Genomic DNA, 23,826 nt, shown 5'->3' with positions numbered 1-23,826 from the left:
CTGAGGCAGCGCCGACGCTGCCTTTTAAGCACGAGGACCAATCAGCTAACAGCTCTCACCTGCGCTGATTGATCCTCTATGAGCAGGTGAGGGTGCTCTCCCAGCCCCCTCACCTCCACACAGCTGCTGTCTGATTTCTCCTCTCTACTTTTGTGCAACAAGTCTGTCAAAATTCCCCCAACCAATGGAAAGCCAGGTGTAGTGTTGATAAATGAAATTGTCCCCCCCTCGGTGGGGGTGTGTTAGCTTCATGTCTGTGAGAGTCTGCTACGGCAGATACTTTAACTGGGTTCATGCCCTCACGCTCTCCTGGTTGTTATGAACATTTTCTGGAAGCAGCTGATGTCTACACAGAAGATTTTAATGTGGACTTGATGCATCAAGGAGACCAGAAGGTGAAACAATATACAAACACTAACAGAGCAACATGAGCAATTGTCACCGCCAAGTCTGAAGATGTCTCCCACAGCTTCCACATATATCTCCCTCTACTTGTGTCACCCGTCCTTACAGCACATCCATGAATGGCTAGAATTGCTGTCACTCTCTATGTTACATGTAGGTGTTTGCATCCTATTGGATAGTTAAGTCTAAAGTATGCAATCCTAAATCACATTGTGTCCTTACGTCTTGCCACTGGTGAAATACGCAAAAGAGTTGAAGTTGGTGCCTCTCTGTCTGGAGCATCTGAGTTAGATATGAAAGTCCCTAAATGTAGACACTATATGTACTGTTGGTTGGTCCTTTATCTATAACCTCAACTTGGGTACTGCAGACAGAGAGAAGGGAGTATCTGTGAAATAAGAAAGGCACTATTCTCCTGTACAGATATAATATGTAATATAAACTATATATATAATATATAGTGGCATATACAGTGTGAGGATGGTCCAAAATCCTTCAACAGACGTCTTTATTTTAATACCGGCTCCCTGTCAGTGTGCTCGAAGAAAAAAAAGGACAACACCTTCCTGAGGCAGGAGTCCAGCAGATCGCTGGTCAACATGGAGCGGCAAAAGGATCTCAAGTTTTTTTACATTATGGAACAGTGTTTCTATAGCAACTATAAAAAACAGATAGATACTGCCCTGTTCCTGTTCCCTGTATTTTATGATAACAACACCAACAGCAAAAGTAACCAAAACATACAAATTGTGTCTAACACACAAAACTAAATGACCACTTAATGCTGTAGCTCTTATTTGAGAAATTATTTAAAAAGCCATGATTACAGTTTGGCCATGAGCTGTGACTACACTGTGAAACAAACAAGGAAAACAAATGAAGAATTAATGGTTTGCACACATTTTCTTAGAGAGATTTGAATTTTATTTGTATAGCGCTGTTATGGCCCCAAACAGAGGATGTGAAAATCTGGCTCAACCTTGTAGCCACAACATAAAATGAGTCTGGGCAGACCCACAGAACCTAGAACTTCCTCCACAAGTAATAAACATGAAGGTAAAACTAAATTAGAAATAAAGCCCGAAAACTAGACAACCAGACCTCCAGCCTCAAACAGAAAGAAACAAAAGAAACAGAAACCACATACAGGGTTATGTTCTGTGTAAAGGGTGACAGGGTCGCTGGACGAGCCTACATTAACTTCAAAGCGATTTAAAGCAAGAACAATAGCTAACGCCTCCTTTTCCATCGTGGAATACAAGCGCTGGTAACAGGTAAACTTTTTGGAAAACTACAACACCAGATGTTTTATTCCATCAGCACCATCCTGAGTTGCTGGGTGCCCTCGAGCAATTTCACCAGACACTAAAAATCAATGTTAAGTGCATATTGCTTGGAATTTGAAAAGGACTGAGCTGATGGAGTTCACATGATGATGTTTGCAGTGAGGGCCGGTTGTACAGGGGTCCTTAGGATTTAGTCCCTCTGAGCTGGTATTTGCTGATTCTGTACGTGGACGTTGGAGGCGTTGTCACCTTTGGAAGAGGGTGTTGTTGTTCCGTCTAAAGCAGTAGAATTGGGCAGGCTGCAGAATTCTGAGATGTTAACCCAGCTTGATACTTATTTGGCTCACCTGCCTGATGCACAGCATTGAGACATTGTGCAGTTAATTTTGTCGCATAACCCTGCTGTTTTCGAATGTGCCTTCACGTACGACTGTCTTTCTGCACAATATAGACGTAGGTGACTCCCCACCGATTAAACAGCACTCATATCGTGTTAATCCTGATAAGTGTCGACGTTTTAAGAGAGAGGTTGAATATTTGTCTCAGCATGGAATTCCTGAGCCTAGTTAAAGCTTGTGCAGTTCTCCCTGTCTCTTGATCGGTAAGTCTGTTAATGGTGTGACGAAACCCGACTGTTATCCTCTTCCTCGAATGGAGGATTGTGTGGACAGAGTTGGTAGTGGTTACTATGTGACCAAAGACCAGTTAAAAAGGTACTGGCAAGTCCTGCTGTCGGACCGAGCTAAAGAAATACCTGCATTTGTGACTGCTGATTACTTTTTGCAATATAATGTTATGGCTTTAGGTTGGTTAACTCTGTGCTGTCTGGTCTTGCGGGTTGTGAGGCTTACTTGGATGACTTGGTGATTTACTCTGACTCTTGGCAAAGCCACATCCAGCAATTAAAAGATGTGTTTGAGCAACTGAGTGATAACCTAGCAAAGTGAGACATTGGTCAAGCAACTGTAGTCTACCTGGGGATTGTGGTGGGCTGGGGTGAAGTGCGTCCGGTTCAGTGGCATTCCCTGGTCCTGGTTCCTGACGGGATCTCAGCTGTTTCCTAGGGACGGCTGGTTATTATAGGGGGTTCTGCAAAAACCTCTATGCCGTTACAGTGCAGTGAACAGACATGTTGAGTCCAAAAGTGTGTTTTGTGTGGTCTGACAAGTGTAAACATGCTTTTCAGCAGATTAAATCTCAGATGACTAACCCCCCTGTGCTTGCAGCACCACATTTCCAAGCATTATATCACAACATACATTATTTCAAGGCACTTTAAGTAGTTAGGTCGAGACCATACAATATTGTAGAGAAACCCCAAAATTCCTACTATGAGCAAAGATTAGTGACTTCTAGCGACCTCTAGAACCAGACAACTGGGATGGTCAGACTGGTTTCATGACAGTGAACATGAATGTGTAAATCACAAATCAGAAACAATTTGATGTATCCTGTGAAAGAATGTTTCCAAACTATTATAAGACTTGGGCTGTGTCCAAAATCACCCACTCATTTAACCAAATACTAACCAACCCCTACTTTCCTATATAGTGACTTCTATATAGAGGACTATATAGTGAGCTCATCAACAAGAGAAAAAAATGCTTTCAGGAACTACTTGGCGCATTTTCTCTGCGCCTGTAATTATGTCATTGCCGCAGGTTTATTACGATCTGCCAGCCAGTGAAAACTCCAACAATACACTTAAAATGTTTATTTTACATTGAGTATTAATACTTTTAGTTAAAAGTTAAATAGTTGGTTAAATGACCATTTTAAAGTGCAATGCATGATGGTATATATTGCTCGGTTAGTAACTATCACTTGTACACGACTTTTCATGATGCATTGTAGGAAACAGTGAATGCACTATATAGGGTATCACTATATTATATGGGTATCAATTCACTAAACATTTGTATAGCACTACAAAATGGCAAACTCACTATATAGTGGAATATGTAGTGATTAGTGAGTGATTGTGGACACAGCCTAGTTGAGTGTATGTGGAAAGCTACACTCATCGTTGACAGAAAAATCCCTTTTGTGTCATAAGGCTAGTAGTGCATTCCCTTAACTTTTCCTTGTGTTCTGTGTCACAGCTCTTACCTTTGATTAAACGACTACAATACTACTGAAGTACAACTAGCATGTTTGGTTCATTCTGATTATTTGATAGGGTTTAAGTTGTGAAAGAAAGCTCTATCCTGCTTGGTATATTCAAAATGCTAGGCCTATCCTACACAGACAACTACTGCAATAGCAACTGTAATAATTATTTCAGTTCCTGCAGTGTAAACATTTTACTTGAATAGTCAAACATCTTTTTGTGTCCTAATGGAATCCCCTCCACTCATCACAAGGTTCTGAGCTTGGCCAACGTAGACTCTGTCAGGAAGTAACACATTATTTATTTTGCGGAGATCAGGTGTTTTTGTTTACAGCACATCAACACTGGCGTCGGCTCTTATCACAACGTCCTTGGTGTCTTCTATGTGTACGGCACCGCTTTTTCATCCAGAGATATTTGCTTTCTTTTTGTTGTTTTTGCAACTGTTGCATATAAGAAACCTAATCAGACCCACTAATTCGCGGTGAATCCTATGGAGGATCTCTTGCTGTGTTCTCACATGTATACTAGGGGGCCAGGCAGACAAAGTCTTCAGAAACACCGGAGGCTCTCACTCGACATTTGTGCTCACACATACATCTCCTCCGGAGAAACTGAGGAGGATCTTCTGAGTTCTCTGCATGTGTGAAAGCAGCTCTACAGATGCAAACCATCTTGGACCTTCCAGGGCCAACGCTTACGTAGAGTCAAGTGTTTGGGATGACTCTATATCAAAAAACTCTAATCAAAGGTGGGCAGCCCCCTGCCACCAGCGTCAACGTCTGTGTGGGAATCTGGAAAAGCTGCGCTCATCTTCAAATCTAAATCCCTAACCCATACATCGTCTATCAATCAGACAAATTCCCCAGCCTCACCTGCCTCGTGGCTGACTCTCTCGCTCACACCATTTGAACAGCTGGCTGAGACAGGGGCCTGAGCTAAACCTTAGTGAAGTTACACTTTAATGGAGGTCCAAGCTGGACTTTGGGTCTCCATGCTCAGCTAGCAGCCGTTGCGCTCCTTTGGTGTCTCAGGTATGTCAAGTTGCAGACTCAAAGCAAAGTTAAAGCCCTATAACTACTGAGCCATAAACACTATTTTTATTCCATTTATATGCTGGTGTCGTGTCCTGGAGCAGGGGCTGTGAGTACATCTGCTGATCGATTTTATGCTCCAGTGTTTTGAGTCATGCCATTACATCGTACCTCTGACTTGTTTACTAATGTGCGTGCTAATGAGGTTACTGTCTCAGTTGTTTGCACAGCGTTCATTTGTTACACTTTGCCCTCCAGAGTAATTCTGTTAACTGGCACAAGTCAAGACCTCGATTTGAATGTATACCATGTATGTAATTACATGGATCGTCCCCAGGGGCCTGTGTTATGAAGAAGGTTGGTGATTATACCCATCATCTTGCTCAGTGAATTACTGAGTGACCTGCACACGGATGGACTAAATTGAGTTATGGAGATGAAACGGTTCATTCTAGGGCCTATTAATTCTAGCAAAAAACTAATTAGAGTAAGCAATTCTATATGGGTAAACATGTTTCTTAATTAACTGAGGAGCTGGAACATGGACATTGTCCTAGAAAATAATTTAACAGCCTTAGATAGAAGAACTGTTGCTAAATATTCCTCTGTATTTAAATATATAGATGCAGCCAGTAAAAGAGACTGCTGGGAACAATGAAGAGCTTCATACACAATAAAAACAAATTTAAATCCAAATGAGTCGCTAAAACCAATCAACAGACCACTGAAGGGTTGCTTCAGGGGTGTCAATGTACTTTCATTAGCTTAAAAGTTCTTTGTATTTGTATGTTGCCATAATGAGAGTCCACCCGCAACTGAGTCGGCCTTGTTGATGCACTAGCAGCTATTGATTGCGTCATCTCAGTTAAGACAGTGGGACACCAGGCTCACTGATGCAACAGTGGAGAATTCACAGGTCAGGGATCAACAACAGAGGTCTTCAAGGCTAACATGAATTATGCAGGATTATAAGGAGACCTCCGGCATATCTCCACAACACCAGAGAGCTGTCTAGAGAGGTCACGTCAGCATTGGAGCAGGCATTTTTTCAATCAAAGCGAGCATAAAAAAATTTCCCTGCAACTTAAAACTGAAAGTTCCTGTGGTTGAAACTGGGCTGAAATTATTTAATCATTGATTATGATCAACATTTATGTCAGAACTGGGGCACATACAAGGGAGAGTGTGGCAGTCATCTACCAGATCATCATATCTTTCATGTTCTATATGTTGTGGACCCTGTTCTCACCATCCTGTGACCTGCCTTGTTCCACTTGACTGTTCTAGCTGCCTGCTTGTAAACCTTAGCTACCACCCTCTCATCCACGAACTGAACCGCTGCTGCCTGGTCAATCTTCCTCGTACAGAATGTGATATTTGCATAAATGTGTTATTTGGATGTTCTTGTCCGAAAAAAATAACATCCTGCTTTTTGGATTGAAATGTTTTAGTACTGTAGTTTCTCTTTTGATTACTCTAGAAGGCCATTACAACATGTCACTGACTCTTTTTACTTTTTCTTTTATGCTTGTTCTTGCTAATTACATTTTTAGAGCTTGCCATTCAGATCAGAATCAGTGTTTTTAAATGAAGAGTTGAATTGAAATGTGTCAGTTGTGTGTTTTATCTCAAGATCAGAGGAGGATTACTTTTGATGAGGGAAGCATTTGATTATATTTGAGAGTCATGATGTTCAACCGTTGATCAGGTCAAGTTAATCTATTGAAGCGTTGATTGGTAGTATAGTGTGATTGTAAGTTCAATGAATGGAGGTCACAGTTGCTTGGAAATGAGATACTCTGTGTCTGTATCTGTACCAATGGAAGAGAGATGATGTCTGTATCAGTGTCACTCACACATGAGCAGGAAGGCAACGGCTGGAGAGAGAGCCAGTGTGTATATATTTATGTCTGTAGATAAAAGGATAAAAGCAAGCATTACGAAAATCATACCTGTGGTCCTGAGAGTTCCGGACGAGATACCCGCAGCAACAGAGAAGTTAAAAATATAAGTTTTTAAAAAGTATTATTTTTTAAAATAAAACTCAGTTGACAAAGGTGCTACTTAGAGTCGAAGGTCACAGTGAATGTAAACAACAGTAAAAAATCCGAGGCACATTAAGTGTAGACCAGTGTTTCTCAAATGTTTTCGGACCTAGGACCACTTAGCCAATAAAAAAGTATTCACGGACCACCATCTCCCCAAATATCCACAAATAAAACAACAGGCCTATGTTAACAGTTTAGTACAAATGAGAGCCTTAATAAATGACAGTTAGGCTACTCACTCATTATTGTCTCTGTTGTCATCTTTATGGTCAGTGCAGCAATATCTGGCTCCAAACCAGTTTAAGTCTCATATCGACATTAATCCGGTAGTGTTGCTTTGTTTTCAGACCAACAACTGAAGAAAATCCAACTTCCCAGTTGTAGGTGGTCGGCATTAGCAGTTTAAGAGCAGAGTCAGCCATCTCAGGGTGCTCAGGTTGGACGTGGACCCAAAGGTCGTCTTCAGAGTCCCATCTGATGCGATGTCCACAAGGCTGTCAACCTGTCTTGGTGGAAGCTTGGAACTGAAATGTTCATTGAGTTTTTTGTCCCCAGATGGATTTCTGATCCACTCAAAGGTGAGATGACTTTAATTTTGTCCTGGACATTGAAGACGGTAACAGCTTTTCCTTTCAGTGCTAAATTCAAAGTGTTGAGAGTGCTGAAAACATTCGCCAGGTATGCCAATTTTGCCAGCCACTGGAAATCATGCATTCTGTCATACATGTCATTAGTATGATGCAGGAATAACTTCACCCCATCGCACAGTTCAAATAGACGTGCTGTCCCCTCAATTTCCCTGTCATCGCAGTCAAGGTTATTCTTCACATGAAATCATTGAGTGAGTCAAAAATTGCGTTTTATGGCAAATAGTCATGCACTCTGCCATCATAAATGTACTTTACGAAACAGAACAGATTTGCCTCATTCCCGATGTCAGCGGAATCATGTTGTCCAACTGTAATGAAAAAAACTTACTTTGGCATAAACGTGTCATAAGCTGATCTTCAACATTTTCAGCCATACCAGTTATTTGTCGCTGGATTGTGTCATTGGACAGAGGGACCTTGTAAATTCCATTGCTTGCATCCGTGGACCACTCTTTGAGAAAGGCTAGTCTAGACACCAACAAGCCATATATTACATGGTCGTGTTTGGGCTGAAAGCATTAATCACCGTGGAGATATGAAAAACAGACACATGTAGCAGCACACAGTGTCAGGAGAGAGAGGCAGAGAGGGGTCAGGAACACACACAATTCCAACTATGGCCATGAAGCTGCTGCGTTCAGGCCACACAAAACATAGCAAAACCTCTATTTAAACGTATGCAGTGGTGCATTGAACACCCTGTCATTTTTCAAGTAGCCTTGTTTTACTTTTATACACTGAAAGTGAGAACTTTTCTGGATGCAGGGTTTTTCTATTCACAGTTTGAGGAGCAATATATTGTGCATGCCAACAACTTTCGCTTGTGAATTTCTTTAGGTGGTCTGACGTATGGATCCATTTTGTACCTTGGAGAGGATGTTGTGTACCTGCAGTGCAACATATCACAATATGACAACAGACTGAAAATAAAATTGGATTTTTGTGTTGAACATTCTTTATGAGTGGATACACTGCAACTGATGAGGATTAAAGCAAGTGGAGATATGAAATTGATTTGTCGTATTATTCTCAGTATGTTTGATTAATGTAAATACTTTTGGTTTCAGAACAAAATAATCTATATCCTTCAGCGCTGTTTGTTGCTCTGGATAAAATAATAAATAATGCTAACAGAGCCACATCTCAGCGTCTGAAAGACAGACCTTTCCCCCATGGTATTTTCAGTGAGTGCATTATATTTTTATTACAGTTTTGGAGCGCTGTTTGGTTGTATTTGATTACAAGAAATTGAAGGATAATAGCAGAAAGCACATTTCTTTTTTAGAGAAATTGTCATTGTTGTGTGTGTGTGCTTTTCATCTATTGGCTGCTCTCCAAACATAAAACAGCAGTTGAACCTGTATTTCATCTTGTACACTGAGGATATCCTAACATAATTTAAAATATTAGACTGAATAATCGCTCACTGAGTGGACTGGCCAGACAGCCCACTAGTCCCAGGCTTTTATGTCGAGAAAGGATGCAATGAATACAAATGGAGATGCTCAAAATGTATGCCATTTTGTATTTGTAGTGGGGAAGTCTCCCAGTGTGGGTGAACATAGTGTGCAGTAGTGTTGAACGCAGCCCCAGCCTTTACTCCTCCTCCAGCCAAACCCCTCATCAGAGCCAGGCTGTATAACGCATCTCTTGGCCCTTGTTTTTTCTCTCTGCTTCTTCTCCTGCCTTAGTTGTGGCAGAAATGACTACTTTACCCTGCCAAAGTCACTTTGAGCCTGCCTGTGCCCCTGGTGTCCTGGCTGTGAGTGACACATGCCAGGGCCCCATACTAGCGTTGGTGAGTAGTGGTGGTCCCTATATTACATGTGTTATTATGGAGCATGGTCAGCCTGGCTAATTACTGTTTTCTTTTTTTTAAATCTATTTTATTGAGCATCGACGATACAAGGTGTCCACAAAACAGGAAACAAGAGAAAGTCCAAAGAAACAATGCTCACGTTTTTGTTGTTTTTTACACCCCCTTTTGACATCCCACCCCCAACCCCACTTTGTCTCTGGGTGATAGACGCAACAATAGGACAAAAACAAAAACACACACTAAAATGAAATATAATTATAATTACTCTTTTCTTTGTCTTAGGTTCACCTGCTGCTGTTTTGTTTTGCTGCTTGTTTTTTCCTGTTTTTGTTAATATTGTTTTTTTTTCCCTTTTTGGCAGCATTTAACTGTATCACTTAGTTTGTTTGAATTGTTATTATATTTCTTTGACCAACTAGGTTATACTGTTATGGTTATGTTGTTGATTGGTATATTATTTATGGTTATATTGCTTTTAATTTCTACATTAGTTTTAGTTTCAGTGCAGCTGAGTGCCACATTGCTGGGAGGCTAGGCACTCCGGTTCAGGTTCCCTTGTTGATGCATGTGAGTGAGAGCATCGGGATATGAATGTTGTTTGCACCATTGTTGCTGTGTTGCACCCGAGGTGAGTAACTAGTCGAACTCCTTAGTTAGTTTGCCTTTCCAAATATGGTCTCAGCTCACATCCCCCATTTTTTTAAGTTGGGCTGTCTTTTATAGTTTGTGTTTGGTATAATAGTAGTTTTAGCTTAATGTAATAAAGCAACATTTTCATCCTCCTATTTGGTGTTGGTATTTTTGTCAATTAACCTTTTCTTCTCCCAAGCAGTTACAGACCCTGCTATTCAATTATTTCAATAAAAGAGTTGTTGTTAATAAAAATAACACATCTGTGCCTCTCAGAACGACGAGCTTGAGCAATTGATTGGTGTCCAGAGAAGGACCTTGAAACAGTAGACCTTGGGTGCAATTCCTCAGGTGGTGCTGTTGCACAAACCAAACCAATCTGTTTATTGATTCACAGCGACCCTGTTAAAAACATGAACATATCCCTGTTATTAATTTGAATACAGCAGGTATGGTGCACAGGTGCCCTCACAGTAGGCAAAAAATGTAACCTTGCAGAATTTTTTTATAAGCAACACAATGTCATGTCGTGTGTCAGTTTGACACACCAGGGAGAGACGGGAGAAAGAACACACAGTAAGAATGCACTTGGAAAAAAGTTAGACTGGACAAAGATAGTCAAATGTCTCATATGTACGGGGACCATAGTGATTTTTAAAAGCCGTAATGTAAAGAAAGTGCACCGTTCCCTCCCAGATTTAAAGGAGACCTATTACTGCTGCTGGAGACTCTCACATAAAAGGAAGCTGTGAACAGACGTCACTGCAATTGAATACCACACTGACGATTATTTTTAATAATTCATTTTTACATATTTTAAATGTAATTCATTAAGTGAATTCAGTTCAACAGCCTGCTGTAGCTTAATGAATAGGCAAACTGTTCACACCGGGAGCCTTTAGCTTGGTTATGCTCTGTGTTGTGTTTTGATTTTTTGACAGCACAGGGAGGCTGCACCAAAAACGAAATTTAATCTTTCCTCCACTCTTTCCTCGCTTGGCCCAGCTTCGGTCATGTAGATTGTGCATTACCATGTCAGTTGGGGGTTGGTCTGACTAGCAGCTGGGCGTGTATTATGCTAATGACCCTCATCTTGATGTAGAGAAGGAGAGGAAGTAATGGAAAACTCCGCTAGGAGCCGTTTCACTACCCTCCACAAAAGAGTTTACCTTGAGAGAGAAGAGCTCCCTCTGCTGCGAACTTTGGGATTTTTAACGCTCACCGTATATATTCACAAAAAACATATACAACTCACATAGAGGAATGGGAAAGATGGGAAAAAAACATAATGGGTCCCCTTTAAAATACTGACAGGACAAGCTAGAGCTCACCTCTAGCTGAACGAGAAGAGTGTGGGTGGGATAAAAGAGGAAAACAAAGGAAGAGAAAAGCAGGTGTTAAAGCTGTTCATTTGTAAAGATGTGTTACAATTGTTAAAAAAATTGGTTGAGTAAAAGTGAGTTAACAAAAAGGGGGAAACTTTATACGTATTTATCTTCCCTTCAGTTCAATGTGAAAACTGGAAACAAATAATGTTTGAATATTAGTGAATTATAGCTTATTTGATTTGACAGTCAGTTATTGATCACAAACACACTGAATCATAACGCTGGTGAAACATTGTGATATTCTGGACCTTTGCTGGAGGAAATTGTCTCTGTCTAGACCTCTCTGAATTTTAATTCAGTAACATTCAAAACAACCTAAAGTTAAATGTCTCTGCCCATAAAGAAGACCGGATAATGTTGACATCCAATAAGCCTCCTCCACCACCTTACCTCTACCAACCACCTCATCAGGCCTTTTTCACAGATATTTTGACTTATCATAGCTGGAAAATCAGTGATGAAACTGAGACATCAAGAATGGCTCAGCCATGACAGTGATGCAGCAGGACGGTGAGTCACCATGCATAATGCTTGCTCACTGGCCCTGAAGCACCCACAGTCATCTCTAAAAGGATAAATCACTCTGTGCTTTTGTTACTATGACACATCTGCTGGGACATTCTGGCCTGATGTGAGGTACAGTTGTATACAATTTGTGTAAGAGGTTTGTTTATGGTTGTAATTTTGGTCAAACTGACCTGTATCCAAGTCAACAATGGGTTATTACTTTTCCAAAAGCTTATCTAGTTGGGGGAGTTTGTTGGCCTGGAGAAAAAATGTAATTCTTTTTTTTTACCATTATGTGAATGACTATTATCTGATCTGTAATAAATGTCAACTGAATTTCATGCAGTTGTTTTATTTTGAGAATTTTATCAGAATTTGAGAACACACATAAAAACAAATATATGAACACATTGTTATGTTATCTTTTTGTTGAAATATATCACAAACATACATGTTCTGATTGTGTTGAAAGCAACACAGAATGTCCTTAACTAGATGTGCTAGTGTGTTAAACACATTGTAACCCAAACACATGCTGCGTTACTTTTAACACATCTGTTTTGAGAATGAATTTGAGAACATGTTATGAGTATTAAGTGTAACCTAATAATGGCTACAATATTGTAGTGGGTCAATTAAATATAAAGTCACTTAATTGATCGATCGATTGATTAGTGTGTTTGAATTTGAATCAAGGATCAGATTGAACGTGATCTGGATACTACTCTCAAAAATGGCTCCAATGATTTTCTGATGTGTGTGATTTCTGTTGGTCAGCCTATATTCTGTCCACATATTTCTAACTTGCCTTATAGCTTGGCGCCACCTTCTCATCCACGCTGATGTTCCTTATCCTGCCTTTTTTTATTTTTATTTAGCTGACGCTTTTATCCAAAGCGACTTACAATAAGTGCATTCAACCATGAGGGTACAAACCCAGAACAACAAGAATCAAGAAAGTACAATTTCTTCAAAAAAGCAAAACTACAAAGTGCTATAAGTAAGTGCCATTTAAGTGCTACTAAATTGTTAGTTTAAAATTGTTTTATTCAAGGTATAGTCGGAAGAGGTGTGTTTTTAGTTTGCGGCGGAAGATGTGTAGACTTTCTGATGTCCGGATGTCCATGGGGAGCTCGTTCCACCATTTAGGAGCCAGGACATCATTACCTCTTTGTCCGAACATTGCCTTCCCTCCAGGTATTGTTGCTTCAGCCAAGCTCTTGTCATTCTTGTTTGTTGTGCCTGTCATGCTCATCCTCATTCTGTCCCAGGGATGGTGATATTGATACAAATAACTGAAAATTAAATTGAAGATGGAGATACAGAAATTGGAGAGAGATGCAAGTAAAATTCGAACACAGCAGAAGGTCATCTTTGTCATGGTAATGTTTCGATTTTTTTTTTTTCACAACGTCACAAAAACTTGACATGCTTACAGATTGTGACAGAAGTTGTTTCATCTGTTAAAACCTTTTAAATTATTCATATATAATTCTGATCATGGACATTAAGAGCACCAATGGTAATAAATCTTTGGACGGAAACATCTTAAGAACTTCTGCAAGTCGCACATTCTTTGACACACAGCTAAACAAAGCAAGACATTTATCCTGGTATGGAGAAGGCTAATTCTGAAGCATGAGTCACCATGGTGACTAAAATAAGCCAGACTCAAAATAAACCAGGATTTGAGTTCAACCACTTTGATGGAATAGCCCCCTGCTCGGTTCGTCATGCTCAGCCAGCTCCCTCACACTGTTACCTGGACATCTCCATACATGGTCTGCTCCCCCAGATCCCTGTCACTAGACATGGGGCCACACTATATTCCTAGTACATCCATATTATTACATTACATGTCATTTGGCAGATGCTTTTATCCAAAGCAACTTACAATTGGTGCATTAAATATCCAGATGATACTATAAATACATTGTTTGTGTTGTTATGCTGCAGGGTATGTTATAGCGGTTGATGTTGGCTGCTCTCTGCTCCACGTGTGCACCCTGTGGAATTACAGGACCCCGTTATTTTGTAGACCTTTAAGATATGAAGACCTCCAACAACGGACCTGTAATAAGCCACATGCATTTCAGCCCATTTATCTTCATTATGTTTATCCCAGTAAAATGTCTTTAAATTTGAGTGGTGCCACACTCCCAACTCTGTGAACATTAATCTCTGACTGAACACATTACGGCCTATTCTATGCTGCACTGCTCAACTAATTTCCTGGGCCTATAATTTAAGCCTTCAGCCGCTCTGCTCCCCGGCTCTGGAACTTCCTCCCACCAGACATCCGTAACATTGACTCTCTCTCCAATTTCAAATCCAGTCTCAAACCCCATCTTTTTAAACTGGCATATTCAGAATAATTGTTTTCCCATTTGGGCAAACTACATGTTTTATTCACTGTTCATTTTAATTGATCTTTTTGATCCACTGTGCTTTTTTCAGTTTTCATCTCTGCCTTGTAAGGTGACCTTGAGTGCTGTGTGCTGCTCACGTAGTTGTTTACACATTAAAATGATCCCTTTAAACTATTAATTCTAAGTATGCTTGATGATCTACAAATATTCATACAAAGAAATGGAAAAAACATGTATCCTATGACATCTGCAAAGCTGCAATGACAACCTACCAAACGGCAGTTGAAGACATAAAAGCATCCTTCTTTTCTAACTTGATTAGAGTGTGTGCCCTGTCTGGGAGCACACACACACACACACACACACACACACACACACACACACACACACACACACACACACACACACACACACACACACACACACACACACACACACACACACACACACACACACACACACACACACACACACACACACACACACAATTTCTCTTGCTCCTGGTATTTCACATGATGGCCTGATACAATGATGATTAAAAAAATTAACGTGAACGTGCAGCGAGAGTGAACCTCCCTCACGTTCACCATATGAAAACTGATTTGTTCAGTTCATCGTTCACGAAAAATATTAACGCGTTCATGCACAACAATGTACAGGGAGCCACTGCACAGGGGCTGAACAGCCGCATACGGCTCCAGAGCCAAGGGTTGCCGACCCCTGTGTTAGACTGTTTAAATGATATCAACAGTTGGATGGCATACAACGATTTGAAACTCAACAACTCAAAGTCAGAAATAATAGCGTTAGGGTTAACCCTAACCCCTTGATTTAAAGGGGCGAAGCCTATACGACATAGCACAAAGCAGTGTCCTGAAGAGAACTGTAAGGGTTTGGGTTCCACCTCTTTTTGAAGGTGTTTTCTGTTTACATCCCTGTGTTTCATGTTTTCACACTCCGGGTTCTGTTTCCTGTTTTATTTTGTAGTGTCTGGGGTCTTATGTCTCGTCTCTAGCTTTACTTCCTGTCTGTGATTGTCTGCACCAGTCCTCATGTGTCTCACCTGTGTCTATTTGCCCCTGCCTTCCCTGTGTATTTAAGCCTCTGTGCTTCTCCTTGTCCTGGTCGGATTGTTGTCTATTGTCGTTGTAGTTGTAGTTGTGTTCTCGTGTCTACCCGTCCTAATCTCCTGTCCGGATCTCCTGTCCTGCTCTCCCTGTATTTCTGTATCCTGTGTCTCCTGAGCCTCTGCACCTCTGCATCCCCCGTGTAAGCTTCCTGTGTTTTCTCCCTTTGTGCTCCCAGTTGTTTTGTCCGTTAAAGACTCGTTTGTATTAAAATTACACTTTTTAAGTTTAAACTCTGTGTCTGGGTCCAACTGCCTCACACACCGTGACAAGAACATGGAAAGAGTTCTGACAAAAGTGATGAAACACAGTGAAACGTCTGAAAAGAAAGATGAATGAGGAAAAACAGGTAGAAGGAGAACACACGGGTAAAGCTGCAGGTAAAGCTGGTGAGGGCGCAGTGATGAGCACTTGAGATTTAAGGAAGGAAGGTTCATGTACTGAAAAGAAAACAGACAGCTAGTAAGAGTGGCTACAGACAGCAAGCAGCAGGAACAACTGTCAGAAGCTCGTGGAGGAGCAGAAGTATGAAGAAGGACTGAGCTGTAGACAGACTTACACTAACTCCCTATTCTGTCATACAGCATTTTTACATGACAAACTGAGAATTGGTTTGCAGACAAAGGGCTGATCTTGCATTCTGTTAAACCTCAGATAAGCAATGGCAAAGAAGGTGGTGGTGGAGGTAGATCTGAAAATCAGTCAGAAACAATACAACTCACATGATCTCCAAATTTAAAATGGAGAAAAAGATGTTAGAAAGATAACAATTTTGAAGATAACATAAATTATCTTTGTTCAGGAAACACACAGCGATAGCAGAAAAGAGGCTACATCCACAGGACTACGTTTTCATTTAAAAACGCATTGACCCTGCTACGGCCAGCCCGGCTGCTGCTACACCTGGCATTCACAATACTCCACATTTTTAGAGCTGCTAAAATGGAGAACTTTGGAAACATTTGACTCTGGATGGGCAGAAACTGAGATGTTTTGATATTATGACAGACACAACTGCCTGCTGATAAGGACTTTTCCGTCACGACATTGCTTTTGATGATTCGTCAGGCTCCCATCACATGACCTCCTTCCGGAAGAAAACAACTGGCATTAGCCTCGGCTACCAGTGTAGAACTCAACATGGATAATCGATTAGGAGCGTTGCTGACCCTGTTGTCTTTGCTAACAGCTGTTGTACTGTTAAGTTCTGCATTTTGCAATGAAACAACTGTTTACATGTGAAGGAGATGAGCTGTCATAGAAGCAATCTGCAACAATTATCTGTTTAAACTTCAGGTGAAAATATAGAGTGTCCTTTAATTCAGGCCGATTTCAATAGGAAAATGAATGCATAAGAAAAGCCGGGTCCATAAATCTAAATCTAAATTATCTAAACAAAGAGAAACACTAGGTAAAACCAAAAGAGTTCTCACACAACCGATAAGGATCCATACGAAAAAGACGAACCTGGGAAACAAGACGAACTGACACAGACAAAGGGAAGCATAGGGACATGTATACACAAGGGAAGCAGGGCTAGCTGAACACAGGGGAAACAGATAAGGAACAGGTGCAGACGATCACACAGGCAGGAAACAGGACAAAGTTAGTAAGTAAGTTTATTTATATAGTACCTTTCGAGAGCAGAGACGTCACAAAGTGCTTTACAGGGTAAAATAAGCATATACATGCATACAAATAAGAAACACAATAGGAAAACAAATAGACAATTACACAAAGGCTAGTCTAAACAAATGAGTGTTAAGCTGCTTTTTGAAGATTTCCACAGTGTCCACAGATCTTAAGACCAAAGGGAGAGAGTTCCAAAGTTTAGAAGTAAACGATCCAAGAAGGTTTTGCTGAGGCAAGTGAAAAGTTAGTTACAATAATCAAGAAGCGACGATATAAAAGCATGAATGAGAATTTCCATCGCTGCTTGAGACACAAAGGGCCAGGAAAGACAGGAAATAAAGCTAAAGACACACAAGGAGTGAAACATTAAAATAACACAGGAGATGGAGAACTCAGAAACAACCAAACAGAACACAAATGTAAACACAAGGAAACCAAGGTAAAAGTCCACAAACTGAAGAGTCAGTAAAAAGTCCGTCATTTTCAATAATTTAAAGTTCCAGGGGCCCGAATCATGACATAAAAGCTATCAGAGAGATATTTAAAGTAGATGGTTTGTTAAAATCCTCACATGGGTACATTGTGGTGCACACAAAATTATATAATGCAAAATTACCTGGTAGAGTGAGGAGCACAGAGGATGATGAGCAGGAAATGATGAAAAGATGAAAAAGTAATTTATGGTTATATACTAGGAATGATGTCATCGCTGTGACACTATTAAGTCGGAAAACTACATAATATAGTGTCTAAATAATGCATTATATCATCCAAATGATATTATGTAGTGCAATTGTTATTACAATATAAAAAACAGGTTAATAAAAAAGTGGAGCAGAGACACTATTTACACAAAATAAGACAGGCTCATTGAACTCACAGCTGTCGCCTAGCAACAGAGCTATGGACGATAGATCAGTTGATTAAAAATGCTGAATAGATTTTTTTTATAGCTGTTTGGACATTTTGCTAGTAAATTTCACTAAGTACATTACCTTTGCATCTTATTTTGAAAATATTGAAATTAACTAGCTTTTAAGTTTCTAAGAAATATTTACAGATCACTATTCTACTATGGATTTGTTGCATTATTAATATGAGCTACTTTTTTGTCAATACAATTGCTTTGATGTTCTACTTCTATAAAACATGAAATAACAGATGTTTTTACAGAAACAGCACCTTTTATTTCCCCTGCAACACTGATATAAGAGGTAGCTTCTTACACAGACAATCTGGTGGGCATTACGTTTCTACGTCAGTGCTAGCAACAGTACTGCAGACTTTCATTTTAAACACTTAGTCAGACTGAAACATTTTCAAATCCATGAACTGTCTCTGATAAAATCATCCAGGAAACGTCTGTAATCCTGGGTCAGGTGCTGCTGCTCTGGTCGTTGTCTCTCCTATTCTGTGAAAGAGCAGAAACTGTCCTCTGACGTCATTGGCAAGTACATTTTACTTTATTGGGTTGTGCAGTCAATACACAGGTTAGTTAATATTACTTGGCGTGAATGATAAAAAATTACTTATCGAAATGATGATTCATAATTACTAACAAACTTCAAGTAGCATATTAAATAACACACGGCATTTGAAGTAGAGTCAACTTAAATAGTATTTTATTGTAGAATTTAATCAAACAAGCAAGGTAAAAATTACAAGGCCAAAGAAATCTGTTTTCTCTAGTGAATGAAAGAAGTTTCAAAACGAAGAACTCAAAGTGCAAACAAATAGTCAAACCCCAAAATCCAAATAAAGAACACAAAATCCAATTACAAGGAAACTACAGGTCGATAATACAAATCAAAAGTCTGTCCAAAACATATATCTTTCAACAAAAGACGGTATCATGAAACCTGACATTTTTCATTGTTGTTATACAGAGGATAGAAACATGTGGAAGAGTTTTGATGTCAGGTCAGTGCACCAAACTTTTTTTGCAGTATAGTAATAAATCAAAAAGTGTTTTTGGTCTATAAACATACAGAGATAGTGAGCGTGTAAGAACTTTATACAAAATGGTCAAATAAAATGTAATTGCACAGTTTAAAAAATATATATAAATATTATAAATATTCATAATTATCATTATGTATAGTTATATATCCCATACAAACACATTTTGTATCTCTCCCGCCCCCTTATTTATCTCATTTAATCTACCTTTCCCACTTTTCCTCTTTGGATCCCTTCCTAATACATTCATGGTCATATACCACACATGCATATAGTGGATTGTGGTTAAATGTGTCACCTTTTTGTTGCATCAATAAAAAAGGATGTTGTAGGAGACTTCAAGACCTTATAAGATGAAAGGAGTCACCAGGAGAGGAAAATCATAGTTCAACCTCAGAAAACTGAGAGTTCACAAAAACACAAACCAAAAGAGTTCTGGAACAAAGTTCTCAGGGCTCATGAACAAAAATGGACAGCTGACCAGGGGCAGTGAGGAGTTGACAAGTTCTGGGGCAAAGCCAAGAGCACTCAGAACTAAAGCCATTTTTGTGGATGGTTCGTTTGCACAGATTTAAATGGTGCTGAATTGCATAACTAAAGTCAATTTGAAATGTTATCTTTATCTAGCTGCAGCCCCAGAAGCCACCCCCTAGCTCCGCTCCTGCAGCTCACGAACCAAAGTCATAACTTCATCTGGTGTGCAGTGATTGTTTTCCTAATGGTATTTGAACTTTGTTAATTGGGTCCTAAGCCAAACTTTCCCCCCTTTTATATGGGCTATTAACATCAGGTGAGGTGTCAGTACCCCATACTTTACACATTTTCAACTTTGCTGCTGTGTAGTTTGAATTCACTGTGAACATGGAGGGGGCTCAGAGAGCACCCCCACGTGAACCAGGGGAGCTGATTGGCACGGCTGAGAGTAGTTGGCCAATTAACTCTCCCTGGATTCAAAAGGCAGCAGCTGAGCTGCCAGAGGGAGAAGGAGAGACACAAGCAGAGACATGAGCAGAGACACAGGAGAGACACGAGCAGAGACATGAGCAGAGACACGAGCAGAGACACAGGAGAGACACGAGCAGAGACACAGGAGAGACACGAGCAGAGACACGAGCAGAGACACGAGCAGAGACACAGGAGAACAGACTGAACGACTGTATAGAGCGGAGCTGCTAAGCTGAGATGCCAGCAGAAAGTGCTGGCAAATTTAAATTCATTGAGATTTTTTTGTTTGTTCAGTTTGAGAAAAAGCAAGTTAAAGAGTGAGTAGTTTGTCTCTGGCTGCTGTGGGGAGACCCCGGTGGCAAAGTCCTGTGCCACAGTGGCAGACAACGTGGGGCTCCACGCTGCCAGAGACAAGGACCTGCAGGCGGAGATGTCGCTGATACGAGTGGCGGAGGAGTAAATGGCCATGTACAGGGAGCAGGCAGCGGAGAGCAGACAGCAGCTGGAGGCAACCTGGCCTGAATTTGGCGATGGGGTTATGTGGGCACAGAGGTGGCTCAGAGAGCACCTCCACCTACCAGAGGATTAATCAGCGAAGCTAGGGGCTGTTAGCTGATGATCCTCTGGTACAATAGGCAGCAGCAGAGCTTCCACGGAGAGACACACATGGGAGAGACAAGGAGAGAAACCGAGTCAAGTTGCGAGGTCGAGACGCCAGTTTTGTTCAGTTTGAGAATAAAGAATGCTGAAACCCAAATGGTTTGTCTCTGGTTGCTGTGGGCAGACCCTGGTGGCATTGACATGTGCCACATTCACAATTGGTACTGTTTCTCTCAGTAATATTTGGCATATTTGAAAAATAGTATACAGTAATTATTAAGCCCAGTTGTGTTACCCATCCAAACGAAAGGAAAAAAAAAGGTTGCTGTGCTGTTCGAAGTCCAGTGAAGTTGTCTTGCTGGTTGTGGTTCTGCTGTGCGATGCAGCTCTTGTGCTGAGTTGTTAGGCAGGACCTCGCGTCGCTGCCTTTTGGAGCGTTTTAGCAGTCTGCTTCAGTCAGGCCTGCTTGATGGTTGGTAGAGTTTGGATTTGGAGGAGGTTTCCCTCGCTCGGTGAGTGGAAAGCTGCATCTCTCCTCCATTGAAGTTGTATAGACAGAGAGGTGGACTCCTGTCGGAGAGTTGGGTTGAGTTGAAAAGAGGAATCGAGAAATTGAGCTGGACAGCCGCACTTCTCCTCTCGGAGGGTTGCGTGGAAAGAGGAATCAAAAAGACAGAAGAGAGGGGGAACTCGGCTTATATTGGCCAGGTGACCTCATGGGTCATGGGGCCCAGAGTGACCAATAGTGGTTTTCACACCTCTGTGTGATGTTGAAGCACTCTGGGAGACTGAGTTCTGGCTGCTCTGGTTTCTCCAGAACAAAGAACATGTGCTCCAGGCTTGGACTACACATGTAGGCCGAACTGTAGTTCACAAATACCACGTCCCAACAACTGAGGTGGTTTCAGTTCTACCTAACAGATAGGAGCTCTATGTCGTATAGGCTTCGCCCTTTAAGGCTATCGCTAGTGGGTGTATCCCTCACCGGGATGGGGAGGAACACGTCTGTCACAGGTGGTGGGAGGACAGTGGCCAGCTCCACAAGTCCCTCCACATCAACATGCTGGAGATCCTCACTGTGTAGAAAATACTCCGGCATTTTGCTTCTCTGCTGCGGGATCAGCACATTCTGATCCGCACAGACAACAAGGCGACAGCAGCCTACAGATATTGTCAGGGAGGAGTGCGCTCGGCGCAGCTGCTGAACATAGCGAGACGGCTGCTGCTGTGGGCGCACACACACTTTCTGTCCATCAGAGCAGTATATATTCAGCGTATTGAACACGGGAGCGGACATTATGTCGAGAGGAGGTCCTCGTTACGGGGACTGGAGCCTCCATCCCGAATTGGTGACCCAGATTTGTAACAGGTTCGGAAAAGCAGAAGTGGATCTATTTCTATCAGGCAGAGGGAGCGATCAGGAACTACCCAGTAATAGGCCAGCGATTGTGGGTCTGGCCGCTGAACTGGAACGCTTAGAGAGACTGGGCCTCTCTAAAGACATGTGCGCACTATCCAGGGCGCCAGGGCCGCATCTACCAGAGCGTCTTACACATCCAAATGGACCTGCTCTCACTTTAACTAATAAACACCAACACTCGTTTATCAAGACCTGATCAGTACATGAAGTTTACTTAGAGTTTGTTTTATTCGCTCCAGACTTTTTGAGGCTGCATTTAAACATCATGAAAAATTACTCGTCCACGGCTCAGTACAACACGAGACGTGACGCGCACAGCCAGAACTCAGTGTTAAAGTGACCGGAGCGAGTCAGATATAAGAGTCCGACACTAGGGTTGAGCCGAATACTCGGATGAAACGAGTATCCGGTACAGATAATGTACTTTTACAGAGCACGAGTACCATCCGGGTAAATTGTGTCAATATCCGTACTCGTGATGAATGAAAATCCTCATTGGATAGCTGTGTCCACATCATTCCTTGATAGGCCAGCCACACACAGAGCTCTTCCCCTACACAGAGCCTATACAAAGTTTACTGCTGAGTGCTCCTCTCTCTCACACACTCCAACACAATGTACATTTTTAAAAGTAAAAAAAAAAAAAGAAAGAAAATGTTGAGTATGACAACTCATTGAGTATGTTGAGTATGAAAACCTGCATTACTTAATACGTCTTATTACTGCGTGTGTTGTCTTCATTAATTCACTGAAGTTTATTCACCGAAGTTCATAAAAAACTTGTTCTGAATAGTTATCTTACTATTGTGATCAAAAACTTGACCTGAAGCTCAATTCTAAGGCTGTTCTGTAAATAGTTTTCTAAAAACAATAATTATAGCAACTTCTGATCAACCAATATCCACGTGAGGCTAAAAATACAGATTTCGGTTTAAACCCCGCCCACTTTCGGTTTAAGTCCGAGTATGGATACGGATACTTTAGTTGGTTGAACAGATACAGAAAATCGTGTCCTCGCTCATCCCTAACTGACACCATCAACTAATAACTAAATACATGATCGTAAGTTTGTCATCTAGAGCGGCAGAAGTGCACACGCCGGTCCTACCTGTTACCACTACTTCTTTTCGAAATGTTCATAATGTCAATGGCAATATTATTTATATAGCTCATTTAAAATAACTTGGTTGACCAAAGTGCTTCACAAGTGTAATGGTACAACAAGAGGACAGTAACATGCAATACATATAGTGCAAGTAGTAAAAATAAAATAGAAGTAAAATAATGAAAGAGAAAATAAAATATATACATGATAAAATAAATAAAATCAGCTGAGATAAAAATGTACTCAACTTGAGGAGAAAGTCAAGGAGAACAGATGTGTTTAAAGTAGTGATTTAAAGTGTGTTAGAGAGGGGGCAGATCTAATGTGGAGGTTGGGGTAGGTTGAATTTGGGACGGCTACTGCGAAGATGCGATCACCTTTGGTTATGAGCCTTGTCTAAGGTATGTCGAGGAGGAGCTGATCTCAGCTCCCTAACTGGAGTGTGCGTATGGAGAAGTTCGGCTAAGTAAGGCGGTGCCAGTCTGTTTAGAGATTTAAAAGTTAATAGTAAGATTTTAAAATCGATCCTGGGACGAACAGGAAGCCAGTGGAGGGAGCACAACACAGGTGTTATATGGTCTCTCTTTTTCTTCCTAGTCAGGAGGCGAGCAGCATTTGGATGAGCTGCAGGTGTTTAATAGAGGATTGGTCTAAGCCCACATACAGGGAATTGCAATAATCAAGACGGGAGGTTATAAAACAGTTCTACAATATACTGTCACTTTTTATTGTTTGTGTGCTGGACGTTGTGTGCAATTTCTTATGTAGTTTTTTTTTAAAAGTCTGTTTCTA

The 23,826-nt window shown here is 40.9% G+C and overlaps 1 long non-coding RNA gene across 1 annotated transcript in view; it reads left to right on the top strand.

The window, feature by feature from the left end:
- Nucleotides 1-446: 446 nt before the first annotated feature.
- Nucleotides 447-23,826, top strand: part of LOC117765081 — a 29,164-nt gene continuing 5,784 nt past the window's right edge. Inside the window, exons 1-3 of the long non-coding RNA XR_004614498.1 lie at nucleotides 447-458; nucleotides 5,853-5,859; nucleotides 9,337-9,341. This is a non-coding gene — a long non-coding RNA (uncharacterized LOC117765081). The remainder of the gene's footprint in view (nucleotides 459-5,852; nucleotides 5,860-9,336; nucleotides 9,342-23,826) is intronic.

Source organism: Hippoglossus hippoglossus, chromosome 7 (assembly GCF_009819705.1).
Source record: "Hippoglossus hippoglossus isolate fHipHip1 chromosome 7, fHipHip1.pri, whole genome shotgun sequence".
Lineage (NCBI taxonomy): Eukaryota > Metazoa > Chordata > Actinopteri > Pleuronectiformes > Pleuronectidae > Hippoglossus > Hippoglossus hippoglossus.
The sequence above is the reverse complement of the archived record's forward strand: the minus strand, read 5'-3'. Positions and strand labels throughout refer to the sequence as shown.